The sequence below is a fragment of the Mus caroli genome, chromosome 3 (genome assembly GCF_900094665.2).
Source record: "Mus caroli chromosome 3, CAROLI_EIJ_v1.1, whole genome shotgun sequence".
NCBI lineage: Eukaryota > Metazoa > Chordata > Mammalia > Rodentia > Muridae > Mus > Mus caroli.
In genome coordinates, this window is record NC_034572.1 from 114,765,355 (window position 1) to 114,774,137 (window position 8,783).

Sequence of the window (8,783 nt, forward strand, 5' to 3'; positions counted from 1 at the left end):
TATCTCAATGTAGACTGCTCAGCTAAGCCCTGACAGCAAAGACCAACTGAATCTTTAATCTGCAAGACAGAATATTAACTTGGAAGCAGGGTGGAGGGAGATTTGAGGTCTGATGGGTTTATGAACTAAACTGCGTGGTGTCCTCTAATAAATGGGGCTTTGAGAGGACACGGGTGTGCCAGGCCTCCTTTAGAGCACCAAGGGAAGTAGAAGGAACAGGTCTGATGACTGTAATATAGCTGCCCTTGATGGTGAGGGACAATAAATTCTCAAAGAGTGACAGAGCAACCTCAGACTCTTCCACTTCCTCTCTGTACCTCAGCCCCTTCCCTGCCTCCCTTCAGAAACCCAGGCTCCTTTGCTCCATTGGTGATGTTAGTCTGGGAAGGTAGCCATCCCTTCCTGCAGGACACTTTTCTGCCTTCCCACTCCTTTGCAGGGAGTGTCCTTACCCAGTTTAGCACAGTTTAGCTTCTCAGAGCTCGGTGGTCACCTCACAGGGCCTCTCTTGATAGTCCAGTGGAATCTCTCCAACGGAGATTTCAGCAAATGATGCAAGGCCTGGCCAACTCTAGCATCCTTACTCTGTAGGTTTATTTAGAAAACTCTTAGCAAACGTCCATCTTCTCTGGTGATTGACGTCTCAAGCCTCTGACAACTGTCACCCCTAGCGCTTCCAAGTGAACAGAGAGGACTTTAGTGGCAAGAGCCATCATTCTTTCTTTTCCCCCAAGTGATGAAGGCTTTTACTGGAAGGAGCAGAAGCACAAAGCTAGTGATAATGACTAAGCAACTGGGGCAAAGGCATCCAGCCCAGACAGATAAAACTCCTGAAAGATGGCACCGCAGAGAAGCGCTGGACAGAGGCCGTGTGCTGAGAGGAGTTGCAGGGATCCAAAGAGAATAAATTCTCTGGATCATCACATGGCACAGGGGAGGGGAGCCTCCACAACTAGCCTCAAGTTTTTCTGACATCACCGGTACACACATCTTATTTCGTTTCATCCATACAACTTAAGGAAAATAGAAACAAAGAGAAAAGATCTTTAACCTGATGGAACATGGATTCCTGAATATATTGACTTAAGAAACTACTTATAAATGTTCCAAGAATTTCACCTTAAAACATCCCCATCCTAGATCCATTTTTAATTTTTCAATTATCTGACTATGTAAAGGTTTTACTAAATAAAATGACAGACATGAGTAGTACACACATTAATTCCCACCATCCACACAAACTCTTCCACATTGCCTCCAAACTGGTATCTGAGTTAATTTAAACATCAACGATTACTTTTTAATATTTTTGCAGTTTTACATACACATGTCTAGTGGCTAAAAAATGCTTAAAAATAAAAACAAAGCCACAGGCCAGCAAGTGACCGTTAAATGAACTTAACTTAAAACCACCTTCACAGAGGCTGCCCTACCATCTTGGAAAGGTGGGAAAAATAAGATAGTGGCATTAGAGACCCCATTTCCTACCAAGGTAAACGAAGGCACTTAGTTTAACCAACTTGCCAGGAGGTTACAGAGGCTGGAAAGAGAAACCAATTCTCCCTCCACTAGACTTAAGCACTCAGGTGGCTAAAAATGGGACCCACTTGAGAGTCGTGGGGGGTAAATATAGGCTACTTGTTTTAGAAAAGGAGGATGGGGATGCCACTTGATGCTCCCGACCCTGAGCCGGTCTCTCGCAAGAAAGCGTCCCCCGCAGGCCCAAAGGTTGCACCCACCCGCTTTGGGCTCAGACCCCTTGATTGCCTCTAGCCAAGCAGGAAAGCCGGGGGACCGAACCAAGCTGCCTGGGAGAACCGAGTGGACCCCGGGCCGGCGCGGGGGCCGCGGGCCCCGGACATCTTCTGCTCCGAGCCAAGCAGCACTGGGCCGGCAGCAGGAAGGATGCTGCGCCGCCGCACACCTGCGGGAGCCTCCCGCGCGCTCCCACCCGCCTCAGGCGCCCGAGCTCGGCCGCGCTAGGCCGGTGCGACGCGGCGCCGTGCCCGAGGCTGCGCTGGGCGAGGCCGCCCTCCTCCCGGATCCCGTCCAAACGGCGTCACCTGTGCCGGGTCCCGGGACGACTCCCGCGGGCGGCGGCTGCGCGGAGCCGGGAGAGCGCAGCGGGGCTCACAGGCGCCAGGTCATCCAGCCCGGCCCGAAAGCTGCGCCGGCCGGAGCCACGCGCGAGATGCTCGCGGGAAGCCGGAGGAGCCCGGAGGAGCTGTCGCCGAGGCTCGCGCCGCCGCTGCCGCCGCGCCCGCCCGGACTGCGGGCTCGGGTTACCGCAGAGCGGCTCCTTAAAGGGGCCGCGGCCGCTCGGACTGGGCTGGCGCTCGCCGCGGCTCCGACCCCAGGCCAGAGTGGGCGGGGCCCGGAGGCCGCGCGTGGGGCCCACCTCCCGGCGCTGGGACTTGGATCGCGGCGGGAGCTCGAAGCCGCGAGCTTAGGCGGTGGGTTGCGAAGGAACCCTGAGAGCTCACACCTCGGCCCGGGTGCAGTGTGCGGTGCGCGGGCTTTCCCAGCAAGTCACATACCCCACGAGTGGGGAGAAGAAGTATGTGAGTCCGCCCCCGCGGTGGTCAGCGCCCCGGCTCGCCACGTAACCAAAACCCCTTTTCAAATGTGAATTCTGTCTTATATGCCCAAACGCTGTGCAAAAGATCGGCATGGTTTGCTTTGTAGAGGAGATGAAATGGCAACTGATGCTTTTTTTTTTTTTTTCTGCCACGTCTGCCACCAAGTCCAGCTCCGCCCCGTTCTGGTTTGAGGCTGCAGGTGCGTGCCAAGCCGGCTAGGAGGCACGTGTGTAGAAGAGGCGTCATGTCTCAGAGCAGCCTCTTCCCAAACCCCCGGAGAACACCCTTGAAGGACCGCAAGCTGTCCAAGTATAGCTCCTGCCTAGCATGTCCAAGGCCCTGGATTCGATTTCCACCTAACAAAAAACGGGTACATTAACAATCCATCTATATCCGGGACCCCTCTGCGGTCAGGATGTTTAAATGGGACTGGACTGGTTTTTTTGTTTGTTTTTGTTTTGTTTTAGTACTGGCTGAATATCCCAAATTGCCAAGTCTATAAACTCTGCTTTCTGACCTGCTGTATCCACCAGATACAATTAACTGGAATAAAACTAAATGCAGAGGTACACACAAGCTGTATAATTTGCCAAAAAAAAAAAAAAAAAAAAAAAAAAAAAAAAAAAAAAAAAAAAAAAGCAGTCACAAGTCCTATTTTTGGAACTAGATGAATTCTACATAAATCGAATCACTTGGAAATTTCACCATTAATGACATAGGGCAGTTGTTTATGAGAAATACCTACCAAATAAAGCTTACATATTTGACCTAATATGCATACACACAGGGAAACATCTGCTGCCGATTTAGGCCAGAAAATGTACACATAATCTCACACCACATCTGTATTTAAATTCATCATGGAAATCAATAGCAGCTAACTAAGCTCAATGAAGCTCACTTCTTCATCTCTAGAAATGGGACGATTCAATTATTTCTGAAAGCTCCCCGGTCTAGGGGGAACCACAGAGAAAACCTCTATGAGCAGCATGGTCAGAAAACCAGCCAGGAAGACCGTGCAGATGGGTCCCTGTGCTCTACCCAAGCGTCTCAGCATTCCAGGGCCACAGCACTGTGGCCACACCTGTTTCGTCACAGATATTTCCCAACCTGCATAGCCCCTGACTGTTTTGCTTTACTCCATAGCTGCTTCATATACTCATGTGGTCCTCTCATAACTGTGTGGGCATGTGATGGTTATAGGCAGATATCTATAGGGTCAGTTCAGCTAAGACGAATTTCACAGTGCTATCTCAGGACTGTCATCTGCAGGCACTTATCCTAGCTCCTCATTGTTGGTCAGTTGCTCTGCTCTCTCCTGATAATGCACCATCATTACCCTTGACATCTATAATTCTCTGACAGTAATTAACCAAACAAGCCAAGTCAACCTATGGAAATACACTATGGAAATGTGAATGTCCCAGGATTCCTTCATGAGCCTCTATCAATGCATTACCAAACTGCAAGAGTGCATTGCGATTACATAGTGATTATATCAAGGACAAAGATTGAGATCTAAAAATACTAATTGAATTTCAAAACTTACTCTCCCTCCCCCACCCCCATTTTGAAACCGTCTCAGCTAGCCCAGGCTGACATCTGACTCATGTAAGGTGCACCATAATACGTGCCCATATTGAATGTTAAATTTTAGTCTAACAACAAAAAAAAAGTGATTTTTAGCAGAGAATATACCTACTGTTTATTTTCTGTATTTCTTTAGACAGGTCATTTCAATTATTCACTTTTAAATCTTACTCTTAACAAAACTTCCTCAAAATCCTGTGTTTACTGTATGAAGTCCTGAATTTCTAGTGTGTTTCGTCAAAGCTAAATTGCACTTTTTGTGCTTTTTGATCAAAGAAACCGCTCAAGAGAAGTAAAAATTTTTATTCATCCACCCTTAAAGGCTGGAGAGATGGCTCAGCAGTAGTTAAGAGCACTGGCTGCTCTTCCAGAGGCCCTGGACTCAATTCCCAGCACCCACAAGGTGGCTCACAACCATCTATAAAGGGGTCTAGTGTTCTCTTCTGGTATGCAGGTGTACATGCAGCAGGGTACTCGTATACATAAAATATACAAATAAATAAAGATAAAAAATAAAATAAAACTTCTCTTAAATGATGCAAATTTCCCTGATGAATTAGTTTCAAAAAAAAATCCTTACACTTCTAAATAGAGCTGAGACTGAAAACTACTTGGTTTTTTAAAATAACAATGGAGCTCAGGAAAAATCGCTCAGTTCTCTTCTTTCTGTTTTTTGGGGGTTTCGGGGATTGTTTTTGGGGGGATGGGGGTTTGGTTTTTTGGTTTTTTGAGACAGGGTTTCTCTGTGTAGCCCTGGCTGTCCTGGAACTCACTCTGTAGACCAGGCTGTCCTGGAACTCAGAAATCCACCTGCCTCTGCCTCCCAAGTGCTGGGATTAAAGGCGTGCGCCACCACACCCAGCTGAGAGATGAAGTCTAGATGACCACACACATTCTGATCAGAAAGTCTGGGCTAGAGCTAGAAACCTGTCTCGGTGGCAAAGCCCTTGCCTCCTTGCCCGGGGTGCAAGGCCCTAGGTTCATCTACAGCACAGGAGGAGAGGGGAGGGGAGGGAAGAGGAGGGAAAGGGTGGGGAGAGGAGGGGAGGGGAGCGGAAAGGTGGGGGTGGGGAGGAAGGGAGGTAAGAGGGGCCAGGTTTAGGGGCATGGTTCAGTTAGTAACAGAAATGAACGACTGCACTAGGACTTTTAGTATATCGAGAACTTTTTGCCAGATGTTATGAGTACTTGCTTAAAATTACTTTCCATTGTGTTTTAGGAAGAAACTATTTGAAGATATTAAGAAATGTTATCCCTATGGGGTAAAATTCTGGATAAGTTCTGAGTTCTTTGTGCTTACATTATGTTTTTCCTCCCTGAATATATGTGTATTACCTTTCTTTACATCTTATTTTTAGTAAAAGTCATATATATATATACATATACATATATATGTGAGTCATTTAAAATGTATATGAAATTTTATATATGAAATTTTAAAAGGGCTCTTAGAGTTTCAAGTAAAAGCCACGGTCTGCCCACTTCTCACCTGCCCTCAGCTACATTCCTCAAACCCTACCATGTATTCTGAATTTTCTAATACTAGTCTATGTTTCTTGATTTTCCACTCCAGACACCATTGACTGACAGCTTGTCACAGTATTTGAGGATCTAGCTCTTTCCATAACACCACTGCCACCATGTCCTGAAACACCTGCCCCACCCTTGCTCCCAAATTAGCCTCATCACAATCAATAAACAGTAATTAGGGTTTACATCATCCTGACCAGGTGAACAGAACTCACTGTCAAGTCAAGGACTATGCATGGTAACATTTTTCCTGAATGCCATCCTGGGGGAGGGAGGGGAGTTAATAACTGGCCTGGCTCTTTTGGCTTTTTAGAACATGTATCTAACCTAAATGATATCCAATTTTTTTAACATATCCATCAGATACCCATCAGTAATGTCCTCCGACACCCAAGCATGTCACTTTGCCTCAACCCTCATTTTGCTGAAGCGCCAACTCAGCACCTTCTTCAGAGGCGTACAGAGAAAGCATAGAATCTGGAAAAATGTCTATTTCCTGTTCTTCCCGTGGTGCTGAAACAGCCGCTACCTCCACAGTTTCTCCATGTCTCTCTGATTTCTTTCTCTTCCTAGATGTTCTCACTATGTTTGAAAGCCTGAATCATCCCAAAAATATATCTTAGAGTCTATTTTTTTTTCATTGATTATACCGAACACTAAGGGATTTTTAGCTACACTTTTTAGTTATTATTCCCCTCTCCCTTTGGTGAATTCTTGGTAATAGCATATTAGCATGTCTATCTTGTTCTCTAAATTTATTGCCCTTTCATCCACTTCTGATCCAACACTCACTTAAAAAAGCTGGGTGTGCTGGCACACCTGCAACCTCAGGAGGAGTGGGGGCAGGGAGGCAAGATGACCTCAGGGGTTCACTGGCCATCTATTTTAGCCAAAAAGGCAAGCTCCTGCTTCAATAAGAGACGCTGTCTCAAAGAAGAAGCGAGGCAGGGAGCAGCAATGACAAGCAAGAGCCACCTGACCTCTGACTTCTTATGCAAGCACACAGGTGGACACACCTACACACAGAGGTGACATGCACACTCATACACAACGTGTTCTACTCAATCCACCGTCAGCTCCTATGTCTCAGTTATCTCTTGCCACAGTTTCTAAACCCTTGGGCTTATCATTTCAAAGTCAGGGAGGCTCCCAGAAACCAAGAACATCTGTGTGCATTTCTACCTTGACACTTAACTGTATTTTGCAACTAACCTTTAAACTCAGTTCATTTCTTCCTAATCCAGGGGATGACCTCATCCTTACCTTAACCGGACTTTGCTGCCTCTCTGTGCTCCCAAAAATGTACCCGGTATCAACTCCACCACACAACAGCCAGTGAAAATTCTCTTGAGCTCCAGATCTACAGTCCTGGTATGCTGCTGTTTTCCCAGATCCAGTGTAGTAAAATATATAATGCTTTGTCTCTCTTCTCCACCCTCTTCATCCTTCTACCCACATTCTAACCAGGCCCGGCACTGCTCAACTTCCAGGATCAGATGAGATGGGGTACACTTGGGGTGGTTCCTCACTCTCTATCTTTCCCTTCTAAGGAGAAACCGCGCCTCTAGTCCATCCACCTCAGAAACTGCAACTGTTGGGAGCCAGTGAGAGAGACAGCTGAATGAGTGAAGGTACTTGCTGCCGGGTCTGACAACCTAAGTTCAGTCCCTGGGACCCACATGGTAAAAGGAGAGAACTGACCCCTACAAAGTGTCCTTTAACCAGTATGTGTACTGGTCTCAAATTCACTATATAGTTGAGGGTGACCTTGAATTTTTTTAAATTTTATTAGATATTTTATTTACATTTCAAATGTTATTCCCTTCCCTGGTCTCCCTCTGAAAATCCCCTCCCCTTATCCCTTTTCCCCTCCTCCTGCTCCCCAACCCACCCACTCCCACTTCCTGGCCCTCGCATTCCTCTACACTGGGGCATAAAACCTTCACAGGACCAAGGGCCTCTCCTCCCATTGATGTCCGACTAGGCCATCCTCTGCTGCATATGTAGCTGGAGCCATAAGTCCCACCATGTGTGCTCTTTGGTTAGTGGTTTAGTCCCTGGGAGCTCTGGGGGTACTGGTTAGTTCATATTGTTGTTCCTCCTATGGGGCTGCAAACCCCTTCAGCTTCTCGGGTCCTTTCTCTAGCTCCTTCATTGGGGACCCTGTGCTCAGTCCAATGGACGGTTGTGAGCATCTCCTTCTATATTTGTCAGGCACTGGCAGGGTCTCTCAGGGGACAGCTTTATCAGGCTCCTGCCAGCAAGCACTTGCTGGCATCCACAATAGTGTCTGGGTTTGGTGATTGTATATGGGATGGATCCCCAGGTGGGGCAGTCTCTGGATGGTCATTCCTTCAGTCTTTGCTCCACACTTTGTCTCTGTAACTCCTTCGGTGGGTATTTTGTTCCCTGTTCTAGGAAGGATCAAAGTATCCACATTTTGATCTTCCTTCTTCTTGAGTTTCATGTGGTCTGTGAATTATATCTTGGGTATTCTGGGCTTCTGGGCTAATACCCACTTATCAGTGAGTACATGTCATGTGTGTTCTCTTTTGATTGGGTTACCTGGGAAACAACACCCTTCACAATAGTCACAAATAATATAAAATACCTTGGTGTGACTCTAAGCAATTGAAAGATCTGTATGATAAGAGCTTCAAGTCTCTGAAGAAAGAAATTGAAATCTCAGAAGATGGATAGATCTCCTATGCTCATGAATTGGCAGGATTAATATAGTAAAATTGGCCATCTTGCCAAAAGCAATCTACAGATTCAATGGAATTCCCATCAAAATTCCAACTCAATTCTTCACCGAGTTGGAAAGAGCAATTTGCAAATTCATCTGTGAAAAACAAACAAACAAACAAACAAACAAACAAAACCTAAGATAGTGAAAACTCTTCTCAACAATAAAAGATCCTCTGGTGGAATCACCATGCCTGACCTCAAGCTGTACTACAGAGCAATTGTGATTTAAAAAAAAAAAAAAAAAGTGCATGGTATTGGTACAGTGACAGGCAGGTAGATCAATGGAATAGAATTGAAGACCCAGAATGAACCACATACCTATGGTCATTTGATCTT

General features: G+C 46.4%; 1 protein-coding gene across 5 annotated transcripts in view; it reads right to left on the reverse strand.

Annotated features, from left to right (window-relative positions):
• The window catches only part of LOC110290846 (transmembrane protein 56), a 77,296-nt gene that overhangs the window by 55,731 nt on the left and 12,782 nt on the right, over positions 1–8,783 (reverse strand). The window contains exon 1 of one of the 5 annotated variants that reach the window (XM_021157683.2): positions 2,064–2,241. The exons of 3 other annotated variants lie outside the window; for them this stretch is intronic. The gene's annotated coding sequence lies outside the window, so the exon portion shown is untranslated. Of the gene's footprint in view, positions 1–1,739; positions 1,827–2,063; positions 2,242–8,783 lie in introns of those variants that run through there. One more of the 5 variants, XM_021157686.2, reaches the window with a different exon arrangement.